We start from the raw sequence: 18,450 nt of genomic DNA on the forward strand, positions 1-18,450 counted from the left end.
ACTACCAGCCCAGATATGCACTCCTGTTCTGATTTGATCATATTGATATGATAATAAACAAAGTTTAAACCTCTCCTGTGATGCAGTCTTTCCTTCCTCGCTCAGACCCGTTGGTCGAATCAAGAATCGTCCAGCAGCAGGTGTGTCTCACACCTCTGAGGAGAAGATGGTGGTGAAACTCACACTGTAGAAAATGATGGACGCAGGCACTGTTTGGAAGTTTTGGCTTCGGCATTTCAGCTGTCGCCATCTTGTTTTTTTGGAGCCAGAAGTCAGAGGGTGGAGCTGTGGTGATTGGACAGGTGGATCTGGGTGAGAGTCTGAGGTCACACCTTGCAGCTCTGAGCTGCCCTGCGTTCCAAATCGCATACTTCTACTATATACTTTTAGTATGTACTGCAGCTGCCCTTAAAAAGTATGTAGTGTAGTATGCAGTGTAGTATGCAGTGTGCAGACTACTGGGACACACTACATCCGCCATCACATCGCTCCCTGAACTCCGACCCTCTTGCTCACTTTTGCCGCCGTCTGTAGCGCCACATTTGAATATTTTATGTTGTTGTACTTCGGAGATGCAACAAATCTCCTCTCGTCGAGCTCGCCAGAGTCGTGCATACCGTCGGAGGTGCCGGAGAGCTGTGTTGCTGTTATGTCGTCATGTATGTTGTTGTTTCTAATAAACAGTCCCAAGCCTATTATTAGTGACCTGTCTATTGAACTAGTCACCAGTAGGCATATTAACCCCCTTCACACACAGCTCTCTGTTGCTGGCAGATGTGTGTTGTTAAATATATTTACAGCTATGCAGCTGCTGGCACTATATTCTGTCTGCACGTGAAGCAGCCTTACATTCACATTACTTTTATTTGTAGTGTAACATACCTGCACATTCTTACTACATTACATACAAGATGTGTTTGACTTTTACTATTCATATATTTACTAGTCTATACTGCTCATACCTGGCCCATAGTGTATTCATATTTAGTCATATTCATTCATTATTTATACCACACTTACACCACTGCCTGTACTGGCAGAATCTTCTATATTGTAGTCATAGTTGAACCCTAACACTGATTATACTGTAATCACAGTAAAGTTGAATGTTGTAACCGTGTTCTTGCAAAACTGTATGATATGTGACAGTATATAATCAGATCATTGCAGTCCTAATATGTAGTGTCTTAGTATCTCAAATTAAATAAACCATGTATGAAAGGAAGTGTGGGCGTTGGTTGTACACGCAGCTCAGTCAGTGCGACGTAACTTCTGCTGCGCAAAGGATTGTGGGTCAGAATGGCCAAAGAAGCATGCTGACATGCATACTGCGAAATGTGACCGGATGTAGTAGAACATCCTGGTACTTTTGGCATACTGCATCTGACATACTATGTATTGGGACACACTAATTCTTTTTCTGGCATACTAAATAGTATGGTAGTATGGGTATTGGAACGCAGGGCTGGTCTTTCTTTCCCCAACATTCCCCCAGCACTATGCACCCGCTGTTGGAACCTTGTTCTGAAATTCAGACATAGTCACAAGTGTTTTCTTTTGCTAACTTTGCTCACTATGAATTCCCTAGTGTGTCACCAGCTCTCCTCGTCAGCTCCATCTGTGCAGTTTGAATGGATTTAGAGTTGGACATTTTAACACGGGGCTCTGTGAGGACTGACCATGGATGTATTAAGAGATCTGGTTACAGTGTTGAATGCAGGACCCTGTTCATTAATATGAAAGTTGATGTGTGGTGCATGAAGCCAAAATTGTTCAGTTGTGGTGTGTTGAATTAGCTGGATGATTCAGGGCTGATCGGCACCACTTCTACGCTGAGTGGTCCGTTCAGCAGGTGCACTGGAGACTTATGGCAGCTGAGCACGGCCGAGAGGTGAGCTGGGTACTTCAGGGTTAGCGCTCCGGAATAATAATATAATTCAGTAGTGTGGCCATAGGTGCTTCTAGCCCATTTTTGGGCTAAATTGAATCCCAGCACCCCTAAAATTTGAGAGATTTAAAAAAAAATTATTTTTACTGTATGTTCCTTTTTAACTCAATACCAACACATTATTATCATCACTGTTTACGTTGTTAGGAGCAACAATTAATCCCCCTGAGTGGGGAATAATCACTTGTCAATCACACACAGGTCCGAAAGACACACATGCACAAAGTGGAGAGATGTCAGAGTGAGGGGACTGCCCTTGGTCAGGCGTCCCGAGCGGTTGGGGGGTTCGATGCCTTGCTCAAGGGCACCTCGGCAGTCCCCAGGAGGTGAACTGGCACCTCTTCAGCCACCAGTCCACGCTCCATATTTGGTCCGGACGGGGACTCGAACAGGCGACCCTCCGGTTCCCAACCCAAGTCCCTATGGACTGAGCTACTGCCGCCCCATTAGGTAGGAGTTAGCTGATGTTTCTTCTAGCTAGGAAACGTTACAGGTGGTCAGTACCACTGTCCTCTGTTTGAATTGGAATGAGAGAAACTAGCTGTTGTGTCATGTGCATGTGTTAATATTAAAGCCAAGGTGCTACTGACTAGCTAACTGACTGGATGCCCATTAACATTATAACTCCTATTGTGTGTATTTATTATTATTATTTTGTAGATTTCAAGCACTTTTCTTTTTTGAAGTGTATTTTTATTTATGTATTTGTACCATATAACACAGACAAGAAGGAAGAAGGCAGAGACAAACATTGAAAAAGTCAATTACTGTTGTGTTACTGCAATGTGTTAATGTTACATGTTGTGCATTGCATTTCAAATAAAAGTCCAGAAATAGGGTCCATTTTTGGTATTTTTGGTACTCACTATAGGGGGCTGGTTTACTCCAGAAACATACATACTGTTTATGTGTATGTTGAGGAGCTGCTGTATCAAAATGAGTTGTCCTCCCCAGAAATTAGGGTTACGATATGTTTATTTTATGATTCCAATCCATTCCTCTTTTGCTGTGGCTCAGCATTTAAATAACCTTTATCAGATTTGATGGTTTAGTCACAGACTTTCCCAAAAAGTGTTGCGCTTTTCTTTCACAAATGTGGGAATGAAATTGCATTAAAATGTACTAAACAGTGAAATTTATCTTGCCTGGCCGGGCAGCTCTCTGGGTGCTCAGCTCAGCCTAAACCTCTGGTCCTAGAATCGCCCCTGCGTGTGGCTCTTTTAACGCTGCAAATGTTATCGGACTGAATGGATCAAATCCTGATGTGAAAGGCTCCTCAGGTTGTCAGCCATCTTCTTCTCTTCCAGACTTTCAGACTGTTCTCAGACTGAATGGATCAAATCTTGAAAGTGAAACGAATCATTTCACAGGGGTCGTGACCCTTTAAAAAATGTACCCACCGATTTACAGACGTCTCTTTCACCGTGTAAGTCAACGGGAAGAAGTCTTTTTGCTGCAGGACATCATGTGACGACCAAGCAGCTGTGTTTCAGCAGCTGGGTTCAAAGCCCGACACACTTCCTGGGGGCCTGGGATTGACTCGTCCTTAGAGTCAGCCTCCAGTGGTCATTAGAAGAACTGCATTTGATGCTACCTCCATGTTGGTTTTATTTTTCAGCCCCAGAGGTCACAGCTTCATGAAATGCAGTAGCTGAGTGAAATGACCTGAGGAACTGAGCCTGGTTACTGTTATGAAGCAGGTTAGAGCGCTGTCGTCGTCTAACTCAGAGATCCATGTGAGTAATATTTGATCAAGATTTGTCTTTTAATTCTCATTTAAAACAAACCTCACGGACTGCATTTTTTCATCTGCGTAATATTGCGAAAATTAGGCCTATCCTGACCCGAAAAGATGCAGAAAAATTGGTCCACGCTTTTGTTACCTCAAGGCTGGATTACTGTAACTCTCTATTATCAGGTAGCTCTAGTAAGTCCTTAAAAACTCTCCAGCTAATTCAGAATGCAGCAGCACGTGTACTAACAGGAACTAAGAAACAAGATCATATTTCTCCTGTTTTAGCTTCTCTGCACTGGCTCCCTGTAAAATCCAGAACTGAATTTAAAATCCTACTGTTAACTTATAAAGCTCTAAATGGTCAAGCTCCGTCATATCTTAGAGAGCTCATAGTGCCATATTATCCCACCAGAACACTGCGCTCTGAGAACGCAGGGTTACTCGTGGTCCCTAAAGTCTCCAAAAGCAGATCAGGAGCCAGAGCCTTCAGCTATCAGGCTCCTCTCCTGTGGAATCATCTTCCTGTTACGGTCCGGGAGGCAGACACCGTCTCCACATTTAAGACTAGACTTAAGACTTTCCTCTTTGATAAAGCTTATAGTTAGGGCTGGCTCAGGCTTGCCCTGTACCAGCCCCTAGTTAGGCTGACTTAGGCCTAGTCTGCCGGAGGACCCCCCTATAATACACCGGGCACCTTCTCTCCTTCTCTCTCTCTCTCTCTCTGTCTCTCTCTCTCTCTCTCTCTCTCTGTCTCATTGTGTCATACGGATTACTGTTAATTTATTATGCTGATCTGTTCTGTACGACATCTATTGCACGTCTGTCCGTCCTGGAAGAGGGATCCCTCCTCAGTTGCTCTTCCTGAGGTTTCTACCGTTTTTTTTCCCCATTAAAGGGTTTTTTGGGGAGTTTTTCCTGATCAGCTGTGAGGGTCATAAGGACAGAGGGATGTCGTATGCTGTAAAGCCCTGTGAGGCAAATTGTGATTTGTGATATTGGGCTTTATAAATAAAATTGAATTGAATGTGCTTCAGTTCAGTTTTACTAAAGCTTCACACACACACACACACACACACACACACACGCTCCCATAGAACAGAGCATCAGATGTTTTTCCTCCGTTGTATGAGTAACTCATTAAAACCAAACCAAACTAATTACCCCCCCACCCCCATCCAGGAACTGCATGTGGAGCAGATGAATGAGTGAGTCTCTGTGGGTGCATCACATCACATGACGGTCACTGTGGAGTCTCTAACAGCAGTGTGTGTGTGTGTGTGTGTGTGTGTGTGTGTGTGTCAGGAGATGGATGTTTTCCATTAACACACACACAGTGACCCATGCAGCTCCGTCAGCTTGAGTCAGAGAGACGACCAAAGTTTGTGTGCAGCAGCTGGACAAAGAAGAACAAAACAAGACTACAGAACGTTAGACTTGTTCTGTGTCTGATCATTTCCCATGTGCACGTATAATGTCACCGTGTTTACACGAGCTGGGACACCAAACTGAATCTGTGTGCGGATCTCATCCTCTGTTCGTATATAACCCTCGTAATCAGGAGATGGTATGCCGTGTTTAACCCTCGTAATCAGGAGGGCTGTGATCATGAGTCTGATGTGCTGACGTAGGAAACACAGGACTTTTCCCAGGAGAGGTGTTCAGGAACCTGTCGTTGTCACCTTCTTTCTTTTCCTAAACTGAACCTACATAACTTTATGTTAAGTTTATAACATCATTTAATTTGGGAGATATAAAAGATTTTGTGTGAGGATATCATATGGTGAATTAAGTTGTTCAACATGATCATAAACTTTTTTTATTAAGTCAATAGAAATCTTCTGATTCTATACAGGCTGTCTATTTAAATGGAGTCTGGTGGGTTTGACAGTCGTGATTTTGGGTCCATTTCTGGTGAAACAAAAGGATCTTACTCTTCAACACAAAGCTCTGCCTCTGTAGCTCGTCTCTATGTGTAGTTAGACACTGACAGGAACAGACAAAAACACCTTTAGTGGACGTGAAGTGATGCAGGCTGCATTATCACACTGCAGACAATGCAGCCTGCGTCACACAGTGTTGGACACCTTGTGTGTGTGTGTGTGTGTGTGTGTGTGTGTGTGTGTTCATCATCAGTGTGTGTGTGTGTGTGTGTGTGTGTGTGTGTGTTCATCATCAGTGTGTGTGTGTGTGTGTGTGTGTGTGTCATGGCTCTACAAACAGGCAGGACTGTGTAAAAAGACCTTTCAATCCCTGATTTCTCAGTTTAGTAGCTTTGGGAATTATTTGGTTAAAACAACATGTGACAGGAGTGTGTGTGCAGAGACAGTGAACACTTTAATTAACAAATCTTTGGAGCCCGCTCAGACGAGCCGTTAGACAACACAAACACGTTATTGGCTCCATCTGATGAAACGCTTCACCCACAGCTTCCATAAAAACACTTTTACTGTGGACGTCAACAGCTGAGCTGAACTGTGGAGGGTCATCTGGAAGAGACTGATGGATTTTAAGGAGGAAGACGAGGATGTGTTGTACAGGTAGTGCCAAAGGAAAGGGCTGTCTGATGGGGAGGTAAAGTGGTGGAAATATTCTCAACATAGAGCACGTTTAAACTAACTCTGATTACTTTAGGTGTCTAAAGCACTATTCGGACGGGATTAGTTTTATATAGGGACGTGGGGTAATGTCACTTTACCACAGGACGTCAGTAATATTAATGGCCGATTCGCACGGGATAAGAAATATCAGTAAAACTACTACAAGTGGGAGGGGTAAATCCATTCACGCACCGCCGTGCCCTCCTGCCATCATGTGCGTATGATAGGACTGTCAAAAGCACCATGAAATTGAGTTTGAATATTTTTGAATTAATTTAGTAGAGTTCGAATAATATTAGAATTTATTAGTATTAGTAGTAGTATTAGTAGGCTATTAGTATTAGTATTTTTTTTATTTTTTTTTTTTTTACAAAATCCCCCCACAAAAAATAAGATGCTTATTGCTGACGCAATATGAACGTGACACTCGGATGAAAACACCCGTTCTGACCTCACTGAAGTTCCAGGTATGATCAACTTCTGCCTCGCTATCTGAGCAATGTTTGGATACTTCAGTGTGTAGTTTTCCACCACAAGAGTGGATCCTGGCCGGCTCGTAGTGGTGTCTCATTCTGGTAACGTTTCATCTCTTCTTCAAAAAGTGTAGGCAGGGAGGCAGCAGGTGCAACACTCTCCCTGTATGTTTCCCCGAACAGGTCACACATCGCGGACAGCGCAGTGGGTGGTGTTGGTGCAGCGGGCTCCTCCATTAGCGCCTCTCCCTCCATCGCTGCGTCCCTCTCTGGCCCGGCTCGTGCGCAAGCCATCTCCGCCCGAACGGGATTTGCCGTGATATACAACATTATTGATAGTATTAATTAATTATTAATGATATTTGAATGATCAAATTTAGGTTCGAACTTATAAAAAAATAAATATATTTGAATATATTTCTAACAACCCTAACACACATGTTTACTGCTGGTCTATTCGCACGGGATTAGTATTACCTGAGGTAATTGTCCTGGACCCTTTTACAGAAGGTAAAAGTCGCAGTAATCTTTACTGACATCGTGCGGTAATGATTACTGACATGGCACATTCGGACGGGACTAAAATCTTTGGTAATTATTACTTTACCCCACGTACCTATGTAAAACTAATCCTGTCCGAACAGGGCTTAACATAGTACATTTGCTGCGGCTCGCGTCCACAGCAGGACATCGCTGAGCTTCTGTGTCTGTACTTAAGTCTGCTTCTCCAAACTGTGGCTGTGCTGACTGATGTCTACTGTATGTAGCACACTGACCGTAGATAAATACCTCACACTAACCCACTTCAACAAATCTAAACTGTCACTTAAAGGGGACACCAGATGGGAACACTGTTAACAACAAATCTCGTACACTTGTTAAAGCTGCTGTCAGCCCTAGAGTGGTCTCCTCTGGTCTGAATCAGGGACTCATGTTGTTCCAAAGTTGTATAATTGTCTAGAGTTGGTTCGTGTTCTCACGGCAGCATTTATAAGAGGACCAGATCAAATGCCTTGTGTGAGAAAGCTGCTCTTGATTGGTCAGAATTTCCATGTGGGAAAAATCCAGGAAGTAAAGCAAACGTTGAAGAAGAGTACACTTGCAAGATAAATGTGACACTTTCTAATGTCACAATGGAGGGACAACTACGCAGGTTGATTTTAGCGCTGCTCATCGTGGACTATATTGCTGTCATTGTTCATTTTAGTCAAAGCATACAGTTTGAAAACGAGGCGCGGCTCCAACTAGAAAACAATGTTTTGATGCATTGGATGTGCTGAATGTGCATATTAAGGCAGTACAGGAGGAGGTGCACATTAATAATCCTCCAGGACTGTAACATGCTCATGTTTAACCCAAACAATGTGTCAAGTGACTGCAGTTGCTTCACATCCAGGTCGGAACACCTTCTCACCACAAACCAACCGCACTAGAGTTCCTTTGGAACCGGACCGAGACCACCTCTTCAAGAAGGTCTCAGTCCGGTTGTTTTGCTGTGTTAATGCCATTGCTGCGAATACATGAGTGTGTTTCTTGTAAAGATAATCCCATTCTTACATTTTTTTTTATCACTGTGTTTCTTGAGGTGATGTGCCACGAAAAAGCGGATTGTTCTTACCAATACATGAGTGTGTTTCTTATAAAGATAATACCATTCTTAATTTTTTTTTTATCACTGCATTTCCACCCGTGAGAGCACTACAAAAAGCAGTTGTATTTACCAGCAATATTGTTCATGTCCTGCTGGGATGGCGCCACGAAAACCAGTTTATTGCTGCATTTTCAGTCAGCACTGTGGCACCAAAAGCTAAAAAGGTAATTTCAGTCCAAATGTGATCTTTTCTAAACAATTACAAAATAGTTTTAGTACCTAAACCTGATCACACATTAACCACAGCTGGGACAGATGCTGAGTGTGTGTGTGTGTGTGTGTGTGTGTAAACATGAAGATGATGTAAAGTCCTGATGTCTCCCCTACATAATATTGTACACATTTAACAGATAGTTTGCAGAAATGTTTGACACCAACATTTATTCTGGTGACTGGGTCGGTTTTATGACGTGTTCTCTGGAGGAGCTTTTTCAAGTCTGACAAAATGATTCAATGAGCAGAAATCTTGGAGATGACAAATCTTTAACAGAAACTCTGGGATAATATTTGAAAGAAGTTGGCAGGATTTGAACTGCATCATGGGACATGTAGGATCGAGGGTTTTTGGAGTTGAAGCTCTCTAATCTGTGTTTCATCTGTTTCAACCTGTCCCTAATGATTCCTACAGATTTATGGAGGTTCAGCACTGAAACACTCGTGTCCCCTCAGAAACAAATGTCCTCCACACACTAACAAAAAGTTTCTTTGGACAGAGAAGAGTCGAACGTGTTGTAAAGGTCACGTCTCCACCAGGTATCACATCCTGCCTAATGAAGCCGACTCTCAGGTGAGTCACAGACGATGGAGGAAGTGTGAGCTCTGACAGCCATCGATAGGCAGTGTTGATTGGTGACACGTAGGAGCAGTGGTGTGTCATGAACCTGCGCCGCCATGACTCAGAGGTAAAGGTTCCAGCTCAACTACAGTCATGTTAACGGCTCAGTTCAATGTCACTGTTCACTGCACCAATGAAGAAGAAGATCACACTCCTCCACAGATGGCTGCTCCTCCTCTGCAGAAATTAAACTGCCTGAATGAGAAGTTTTTAACCAGAGTGATGAGGCGTCAGGGAGGAGCTGAGTACTGTCAGAGTCAAACTCTGAAACCAGCTCAGGGTGACCTGACCGCTGCCCTCTGCTGGTTATTAAAGAAATCACTGACGTCTCCAGACGCACATCTGCCGACACATGAGCCCCATCAGGTTATTACAATATATCAACATTGTTCATATATAAAAATGTTTATATATTTTTTCTATATCAGACACACGCTAATGCATCACATCACATGACATCACATCACTTCACATATTAACACGCTCCGCAGTCTGTTCCCATCACACCTCACTCTATTCAGCTGCAGCTGACAGATTAGAGTTATTGTTTGAAGTCCACGTACACGCTCATTAAAATCTGCAGTTCAGCCGGGGTGAAATAAATCAGTGGTTCTGCTTTTATAAATCATGTCATCTGCACTCCACTGATGATATCTGTTGGTGCTCACTGTGATGTGCTTCCCTCAGGCTGAACAGGATCAGGCTCAGTCAGCTCAGAGATCTGGATCAGGCTCAGTCAGCTCAGAGATTAGGATTGGACTCAGTCAGCTCAAAGATCAGGATCAGACTTGATCAGCTCAAAGATCAGGATCAGATTCAGTCAGATCAGAGATCAGGATCAGACTTGGTCAGCTCAGAGATCAGGATCAGGCTCAGTCAGCTCAGAGATCAGGATCAGACTTGGTCAGCTCAGAGATCAGGATCAGACTTGGTCGGATCAGAGATCAGGATCAGACTCAGTCAGCTCAGAGATCAGGACCAGACTCAGTCAGCTCAGAGACCAGGATCAGACTGCTGAAAACTGTTGAATGTTTTTGTGTTAAAGCAGCAGAACTGTCTCTGTGGCACGTCGAACTGAAACTTTATTGACCAAGTTGTCTCCATCCTGAGGAGGAGGGGCAGGGACCAATGCTATTTTAATTATTATTATTATTATTGTTGTTGGTGTATAATGTTGATTTGTTTATGTTTATGTTGTATTTTTATGGCTGCAGTTTGGGTGAAGAGTACGAGACAAATTTCCCAACGTAGTTCATTTTGAATCTTGGATCTTGAATCTTGAATTTTGAATCTTGTTGTGTGCATCTCATGGTAAATTTTTTGGTTCCACAGTATGATCAGTTGCACAAACTGAAGAAAATATTTGTTCACAAAAGAAAAGAGAAAAACACATGTTCATGTCACTTTATTCAGTGTACAGGTATCAGATGAAGTGCTCTGATGATGCTGGTGTCACTTTAGGTTTATTGACCTGGCCCCACTCTGAGACAAACAGTTTTCTTCCTGAATTCACCTGGGATGAGGAGCTGATATAGAAAGAGTCACCTGTCCTCTGACTGTTGTTCACACACTGAGTGTCAGAGCATCTCATGCATGTTACCTTCCTGTCTGTGTCGTCCTGATGTTCAGTGTTCACACACTGAGCATCAGAGAGTCTCATACATGTTACCTTCCTGTCTGTCTTGTCCTGATGTTCAGTGTTCACACACTAAGCGTCAAAGTGTCTCATACATGTTACCTTCCTGTCGGTATCGTCCTGATGTTCAGTGTTCACACACTGAGCGTCAGAGCGTCTCATACATGTTACCTTCCTGTCTGTGTCGTCCTGATGTTCAGAGTTCACACACTGAGCATCAGAGCGTTTCATACATGTTACCTTCCTGTCTGTGTTGTCTTGATGTTCAGTGTTCACACACTGAGCATCAGAGCATCTCATACATGTTACCTTCCTGTCTGTGTCGTCCTGATGTTCAGTGTTCACACACTGAGCATCAGAGAGTCTCATACATGTTACCTTCCTGTCTGTCTTGTCCTGATGTTCAGTGTTCACACACTAAGCGTCAGAGTGTCTCATACATGTTACCTTCCTGTCGGTATCGTCCTGATGTTCAGTGTTCACACACTCAGCGTCAGAGCGTCTCATACATGTTACCTTCCTGTCGGTATTGTCCTTATGTTCAAGTGTTCACACACTGAGTGTCAGAGCATCTCATACATGTTACCTTCCTGTCAGTGTCGTCCTGATGTTCAGTGTTCACACACTGAGCGTCAGAGCGTCTCATACATGTTATCTTCCTGTCTGTGTCGTCCTGATGTTCAGTGTTCACACACTGAGCGTCAGAGCGTGTCATACCTGTTACCTTCCTGTCTGTGTCGTCCTGATGTTCAGTGTTCACACACTGAGCGTCAGAGCATCTCATGCATGTTACCTTCCTGTCGGTATCGTCCTGATGTTCAGTGTTCACACACTCAGCGTCAAAGTGTCTCATACATGTTACCTTCCTGTCGGTATTGTCCTGATGTTCAGTGTTCACACACTGAGCGTCAGAGCGTCTCATACATGTTACCTTCCTGTCGGTATCGTCCTGATGTTCAGTGTTCACACACTGAGTGTCAGATTGTCTCATACATGTTACCTTCCTGTCTGTGTCGTCCTGATGTTCAGTGTTCACACACTGAGCATCAGAGCATCTCATACATGTTACCTTCCTGTCTGTGTCGTCCTGATGTTCAGTGTTCACACACTGAGCATCAGAGAGTCTCATACATGTTACCTTCCTGTCTGTCTTGTCCTGATGTTCAGTGTTCACACACTAAGCGTCAGAGTGTCTCATACATGTTACCTTCCTGTCGGTATCGTCCTGATGTTCAGTGTTCACACACTCAGCGTCAGAGCGTCTCATACATGTTACCTTCCTGTCGGTATCGTCCTTATGTTCAAGTGTTCACACACTGAGTGTCAGAGCATCTCATACATGTTACCTTCCTGTCTGTGTCGTCCTGATGTTCAGTGTTCACACACTGAGCGTCAGAGAGTCTCATACATGTTATCTTCCTGTCTGTGTCGTCCTGATGTTCAGTGTTCACACACTGAGCGTCAGAGCGTGTCATACCTGTTACCTTCCTGTCTGTGTCGTCCTGATGTTCAGTGTTCACACACTGAGCGTCAGAGCATCTCATGCATGTTACCTTCCTGTCTGTGTCGTCCTGATGTTCAGTGTTCACACACTGAGCATCAGAGCATCTCATACATGTTACCTTCCTGTCTGTCTTGTCCTAATGTTCAGTGTTCACATACTAAGCGTCAGAGTGTCTCATACATGTTACCTTCCTGTCGGTATCGTTCTGATGTTCAGTGTTCACACACTCAGCGTCAAAGTGTCTCATACATGTTACCTTCCTGTCGGTATCGTCCTGATGTTCAGTGTTCACACACTGAGCGTCAGAGCGTGTCATACCTGTTACCTTCCTGTCTGTGTCGTCCTGATGTTCAGTGTTCACACACTGAGCGTCAGAGCATCTCATACATGTTACCTTCCTGTCTGTGTCGTCCTGATGTTCAGTGTTCACACACTGAGCATCAGAGCATCTCATACATGTTACCTTCCTGTCTGTCTTGTCCTAATGTTCAGTGTTCACATACTAAGCGTCAGAGTGTCTCATACATGTTACCTTCCTGTCGGTATCGTCCTGATGTTCAGTGTTCACACACTCAGCGTCAAAGTGTCTCATACATGTTACCTTCCTGTCGGTATCGTCCTGATGTTCAGTGTTCACACACTGAGCATCAGAGCATCTCATACATGTTACCTTCCTGTCTGTGTCGTCCTGATGTTCAGTGTTCACACACTGAGCATCAGAGAGTCTCATACATGTTACCTTCCTGTCTGTCTTGTCCTGATGTTCAGTGTTCACACACTAAGCGTCAGAGTGTCTCATACATGTTACCTTCCTGTCGGTATCGTCCTGATGTTCAGTGTTCACACACTCAGTGTCAGAGCGTCTCATACATGTTACCTTCCTGTCGGTATCGTCCTTATGTTCAAGTGTTCACACACTGAGTGTCAGAGCATCTCATACATGTTACCTTCCTGTCTGTGTCGTCCTGATGTTCAGTGTTCACACACTGAGCGTCAGAGAGTCTCATACATGTTATCTTCCTGTCTGTGTCGTCCTGATGTTCAGTGTTCACACACTGAGCGTCAGAGCGTGTCATACCTGTTACCTTCCTGTCTGTGTCGTCCTGATGTTCAGTGTTCACACACTGAGCGTCAGAGCATCTCATGCATGTTACCTTCCTGTCTGTGTCGTCCTGATGTTCAGTGTTCACACACTGAGCATCAGAGCATCTCATACATGTTACCTTCCTGTCTGTCTTGTCCTAATGTTCAGTGTTCACATACTAAGCGTCAGAGTGTCTCATACATGTTACCTTCCTGTCGGTATCGTTCTGATGTTCAGTGTTCACACACTCAGCGTCAAAGTGTCTCATACATGTTACCTTCCTGTCGGTATCGTCCTGATGTTCAGTGTTCACACACTGAGCGTCAGAGCGTGTCATACCTGTTACCTTCCTGTCTGTGTCGTCCTGATGTTCAGTGTTCACACACTGAGCGTCAGAGCATCTCATACATGTTACCTTCCTGTCTGTGTCGTCCTGATGTTCAGTGTTCACACACTGAGCATCAGAGCATCTCATACATGTTACCTTCCTGTCTGTCTTGTCCTAATGTTCAGTGTTCACATACTAAGCGTCAGAGTGTCTCATACATGTTACCTTCCTGTCGGTATCGTCCTGATGTTCAGTGTTCACACACTCAGCGTCAAAGTGTCTCATACATGTTACCTTCCTGTCGGTATCGTCCTGATGTTCAGTGTTCACACACTGAGCATCAGAGCATCTCATACATGTTACCTTCCTGTCTGTGTCGTCCTGATGTTCAGTGTTCACACACTGAGCATCAGAGAGTCTCATACATGTTACCTTCCTGTCTGTCTTGTCCTGATGTTCAGTGTTCACACACTAAGCGTCAGAGTGTCTCATACATGTTACCTTCCTGTCGGTATCGTCCTGATGTTCAGTGTTCACACACTCAGTGTCAGAGCGTCTCATACATGTTACCTTCCTGTCGGTATCGTCCTTATGTTCAAGTGTTCACACACTGAGTGTCAGAGCATCTCATACATGTTACCTTCCTGTCTGTGTCGTCCTGATGTTCAGTGTTCACACACTGAGCGTCAGAGAGTCTCATACATGTTATCTTCCTGTCTGTGTCGTCCTGATGTTCAGTGTTCACACACTGAGCGTCAGAGCGTGTCATACCTGTTACCTTCCTGTCTGTGTCGTCCTGATGTTCAGTGTTCACACACTGAGCGTCAGAGCATCTCATGCATGTTACCTTCCTGTCTGTGTCGTCCTGATGTTCAGTGTTCACACACTGAGCATCAGAGCATCTCATACATGTTACCTTCCTGTCTGTCTTGTCCTAATGTTCAGTGTTCACATACTAAGCGTCAGAGTGTCTCATACATGTTACCTTCCTGTCGGTATCGTTCTGATGTTCAGTGTTCACACACTCAGCGTCAAAGTGTCTCATACATGTTACCTTCCTGTCGGTATCGTCCTGATGTTCAGTGTTCACACACTGAGCGTCAGAGCGTGTCATACCTGTTACCTTCCTGTCTGTCTTGTCCTAATGTTCAGTGTTCACATACTAAGCGTCAGAGTGTCTCATACATGTTACCTTCCTGTCGGTATCGTCCTGATGTTCAGTGTTCACACACTCAGCGTCAAAGTGTCTCATACATGTTACCTTCCTGTCGGTATCGTCCTGATGTTCAGTGTTCACACACTGAGCGTCAGAGCGTCTCATACATGTTACCTTCCTGTCGGTATCGTCCTGATGTTCAGTGTTCACACACTGAGCGTCAGAGTGCCTCATACACTGTACCTTATTGTCTGTGTCATCCTGATGTTCAGTGTTCACACACTGAGTGTCAGATTGTCTCATACATGTTACCTTCCTGTCTGTGTCGTCCTGATGTTCAGTGTTCACACACTGAGCATCAGAGTGTCTCATACATGTTACCTTCCTGTCTGTGTTGTCCTAATGTTCAGTGTTCACACACTGAGCGTCAGAGCATCTCATACACTGTACCTTCCTATCTGTGTCGTCCTGATGTTCAGTTTTCACACAATGAGCGTCAGAGCGTCTCATACATGTTACCTTCCTGTCTGTGTCGTCCTGATGTTCACAGTGTTCACACACTGAGCGTCAGAGTGTCTCATACATGTTACCTCCCTGTCTGTGTCGTCCTGATGTTCACAGTGTTCACACAGTGACTCATGATTCAACACAACAGAAGTCTTTTTCTTAATGGCCTCATTAGTGACAACACTTTCCCAGAATCAGGCCCCGCCCCTCAGCACCGCGCTGTGAGTCTGATAAGGATCCATTTATCAGCCACGCCCGTCGATCAATAACAGACTCCAGGAGCTACCATCAAACTTGAGGAGGTTTTATTGGCAGCTGGACACAACCATCCACCACTGACCCAACACCAGGACCTGAACATTCAGGGACACTTTAAACATTTATTATTCTGTCTGTGGACGAATTATCTGAATGAAGAACTGATCCTGACTGCAGCTGAGTGTACATTAGATATCAGACAGGACCGACCTCACACAGGGGAAATAAAGAATATGAACAGGGAACATGTGTCAATGTAAACTTTAACATTATAAAACATGCAGACAGATCATTTTAACAGGAAGTGGTTGGAATAACTGTGATAACTATTTAGAAGAAAAATAAAAGCTGAGTTATTGGTACAGAGATGTTCATTTGCTCACTGGATTTTAAAATGCCTTTAAAAATACTGATGTGTTAAAAACACTTAAAAGACTGAAGAAAGCTGGAAATGTATTCATTTAGACAAATAAATAAATTCTGTGTCTCACAGGCAGAGAGTTTAATCGATGCTTCAATAAAGAGGGGATGAACATATGAAGCAGACCTGACTCCACCAGCTGTGTGTCTAAGGCAGAGTCCTGACTGCCATCTGCTGGTTCACTCAGCTGCTGACATGATACAATACAGTGAACAGATGAATCCTCCACACTGTTCCTTTATTCATTTACTTATCTATTTAGGGCGACGACAAAGTTGTCTGTAGGACCCTATTGTAATCGCGCTGTTTATTATTATTAGGGCCTAAGCGATGACGAAGTCGTCCGTAGGACCCTATTGTAATTGCGCTGTTTATTATTAGGGCCCGAGCAGGAGACCTGCGAGGTCCCTATTGTTTTTCTCCCGATTATTTATATATATATATTTTTTTGTTTTGTTTTGTTTTTTTTCTTCCGCCCATATGATCGCATTTTTCACTGCCTGAACATACCCCAAAACTCACCAAACTTGGAATTTAAGTCACACCTGGCGAAAAATTTTATAATCTATTGTCGTCCTGAATTTCCACCACTAGGTGGCACTATTATTAAGGAAAGTGCGTTTTGGCTCATAACTCCCATATACTTTGTCGCACATTCAAAAACCTTATATCCATGCGTTCAGTCAATTGTGCTGATTCTCTTGATATAGGCCACGCCCATTTCCGCCTGCCGTTTTTTTTTTTTGCAAATTCGCAAAATGTCGCAAACTTTTTCGAACTCCTCCTAGGGAATTTCACTGATTTGCACGAAACTTTTCACACAGCATCTGTGGACCCTCCTGACAAAAAGTTATTAGAAGAATTTTGATATTCCAAAGAATACTCAAGTTATTAAATAACAACTTCCTGCAGATTTAGTTCTAAACAGGAAGTGTTGCATATCTCCACATTGGTGTATCCGAATGACATGAAACTCAATTTACTACTTCCCCATGAGCCCCTGAGGCTCTGTGCAAAGTTTCGGGTTATGACCACCAGGTGGCGCACTTTAAATTGAAGTATTTTATATCTCAACATCAGTTGGGCGAATTAAAATGAAACTTGGCATAATTATTGTCAATGCCCTCCTGAGGATATCCGACGAAGGACTTACCGATCCGCCACTAGGTGGCGTTCTGGTGGCCGTCTAATTTAATATTTGGCACTGTGCCAACACCATAACACTCATGGAAATAAAATTGATAGGGGTGGTAAAGACTGGCCCCTGTAACTCACACACCAAAAATGACCAACAGGTGGCGCTATTTTCAATGCAAAAGCGTTTTCGGCTAATAGCTCCCACATAATATGTCGCACATTGTTAAACCTTCTATTTATGTGTTCTCTGAATTCAACTGAATTGTGTGGTGTAAGCCACGCCCACTTTCGCAGTAACTTTCCATTCGCTAAATCGCGACAAATGAAAAACGTACTTTTTCAAACTCCTCCTAGGCGATTTGACCGATTTTCACCAAACTTTGCATGTAGCATCTGTGGATGCTCCTGACAAAAAGTTATTAAAAGAATTTTAATCGTCCAAAAAACGCCCAAAATATAAAACAACAAATTCCTGCACATTGTTTTCAAAACAGACAGTCTTTCATATCTTGACCAAATACAGTCCGATTACCACAACACTTTTGCTAATTGTGTTCCATGGCCCGATGAGGGATTGTGCAAAATTCAGTGCAAATCGGCCAATAGGTGGCGCTCTGGTGGCAGTCTAATTAGTGTGAACGAAAGTAAATTGGAAAATCTTCAAATCCTCTTCAAAACTCATCGACTTTCAACCTCTTCTTGTCCCTCATACTTTGAGCTAGAGACACCATGTCAACTTTTGAAGAGTCAGAAGACCTTGAACTATTGGGCATGTATTCAGCTTCTACTTTTTGGAAAAATACATACGTGGGTTGGGTGCCTACCTGTATACTGGAAATGTAAGTAAGAGATAACGTTTATTTTTTTATTTATTACAGCTGACAAGACTTCTAGGTGCACGGCCCCCGACGGCAGTATGCCCCGATGCACGTGGACTGCGAGGGCCCATTCATCACTGCTTGCAGCTTTAATTAGGGCCCGAGCAACGACAAAGTCGTCCGAGGACCCTATTGAAATCGTGCTGTTTATTATTATTATTATTGTTCTTGCGATATTTCGTGCCCCAATTTTGCCCCTTTCCCAAATTTGAAAATGCTTCTAACTTTCCACATTCGTCCTGCCACATCTGAAATTCGATATTTTTGGGCGGTTGCACATGGTCGGCGAGAAATGCCGAAAT

The sequence above is a fragment of the Epinephelus lanceolatus genome, chromosome 14, assembly GCF_041903045.1.
Source record: "Epinephelus lanceolatus isolate andai-2023 chromosome 14, ASM4190304v1, whole genome shotgun sequence".
NCBI classification, from domain to species: Eukaryota; Metazoa; Chordata; class Actinopteri; order Perciformes; family Serranidae; genus Epinephelus; species Epinephelus lanceolatus.